The 1,797-nt window shown below is 40.7% G+C and overlaps 1 protein-coding gene across 1 annotated transcript in view; it reads right to left on the bottom strand.

Annotated features, from left to right (window-relative positions):
- Positions 1-1,062: 1,062 nt before the first annotated feature.
- The window catches only part of OBI1 (ORC ubiquitin ligase 1), a 39,409-nt gene continuing 38,674 nt past the window's right edge, over positions 1,063-1,797 (bottom strand). Inside the window, exon 6 of the mRNA XM_081327157.1 lies at positions 1,063-1,797. This exon is cut by the window's right edge and continues 1,624 nt beyond it. The gene's annotated coding sequence lies outside the window, so the exon portion shown is untranslated.

The raw sequence follows: 1,797 nt of genomic DNA, 5'->3' as shown, positions 1-1,797 counted from the left end.
TACTTATGAACACCTCCAGCAAAGCATGCCTTTCTGGTTTCAGGAGATAAGATCGTATTTATTCTGCGAGGATGCATTCTATATAACTCTCTTCATTCTCGGTTGAGTTGCTGGTGAGCATTTTTTTTGCTATCCCATATTTATTTGCTATAGGGACGCGGTGGCTCAGTGGGTTAGGACGCTGAGCTTGTCGATCAGAAGGTCGGCAGTTTGGAGGGTCGAATCCCGAGTGCCGCGTAACAGAGTGAGCGCGTTACACATCCCAGCTTCTGCCAACCTAGCAGTTCGAAAACACGTAAAAATGCAAGTAGAAAAATAGGGACCACTCCGGTGGGAAGGTAACAGCGTTCTGTGCGCTTTTGGCGTCTAGTCATGCCGGCCACATGGCCATGGAGACGTCCTCGGCAAGCGCTGGCTCTTCGGCTTTGAAACGGAGATGAGCACCGGCCCCTAGAGTTGGAAACGACTAGCACGCATGTGTGGGGGAACCTTTACCTTTACCTTTAATGTATATTCAGCAACAATTCTACCACATTCGGTAAGGGTGTTATTCTTCTTCACAAACATCTCATCTCTTGTCAACTTCTTGTAAATCTGGCATCAAGAAGAAGCTGCTACAGTTGTAAGCCCTGAGCTGCAGGCACCTAAAATGTCCAAGGTTTTGTACAGCATAATTCAAAAATCCCCACACCTATTTGGATTAACCTAAAGTTTTAACTTGGTCTGCAAATATTGTCCTAGTCTATTGAAAATAAAAAAGGATACAGCTGTTTGTGTTTATCTGATGCCTGACAGTGGAATTTCCTGATAATGATCCAAATATGGGCCTGTCCCATCCAGATTCTGATCCATTGTTTGAAATTATAGATAACATATATTTACATATATCCAGAATGTCAGCTAATATAGCTCTATCAACTATACTTGTATTATCTTACTTTAACAAAAAGTGTGCACGCTCCTATCAGAAAACAAACTAATGAAAATTCGGAGAGGATTTCTAATTATACAAGTTCACAATCCTTTCTGCGTTAATTGAATACTCGAAGCAAGATCAAATGGTTACGGTGCTTGTGACTTTTTTTTTTCTTTATTCACTCCACATAGAAAATCATGCAGTATTAATGTAAAACAGTACAGTATTCATGTAAAATGCACATTCGGTAAACAAGCCATTAGCATACCAACCCATTTTTTATGAACTACACAGACACAAATCACGTAGTCTTGTACAACAATGGAGCATCGGGGAGGTGGGAGGGAGGAGGAGAGAGAATTAAAAGCAGTGTTTAAACCAAATTTCCTTAAAAAAAAACCAAACCTGGATTCTCCAACTGAAGCAAACTGACATTCCCTCCAAACTAAAGACTTGTCAAAGAAAGATGTTAACAGCTACACATTAAAAGCTATAATTCAGCACAGAGATAGACTGACTCATGCAGCTAAGGAACAGGCAAACATTTTTATTCTCAGAGCCGGGTCCTACAAGAAGCCAGGCTAGGCAACAGTTGCCAACAGTGTTGCCTAAGAAAACCAGCTAAAAAGCTGTCCACAGATGCCTTTACCTATAGAAAGTCTGGTTTCAATGCTGAACCATTTTGAAGATCTGTCACACTCAGTAACTGGACATATAAAGAGCAGTGGACTTCATACAACCTAAACTTTAAAAATAACCCAAGATATCAAAACATGAAGAGCTCCTCTTAATGAATAGCTCTATACTTGAGACACAGAGAGAATATTCAAGCTCCATCACTCAGATTTTCAACTAATGGACAGGCTGAGATCAAAGGAGGC

This window comes from Vipera berus (genome assembly GCF_964194415.1).
Source record: "Vipera berus genome assembly, chromosome: 4".
NCBI lineage: Eukaryota > Metazoa > Chordata > Lepidosauria > Squamata > Viperidae > Vipera > Vipera berus.
The sequence above is the reverse complement of the archived record's forward strand: the minus strand, read 5'-3'. Positions and strand labels throughout refer to the sequence as shown.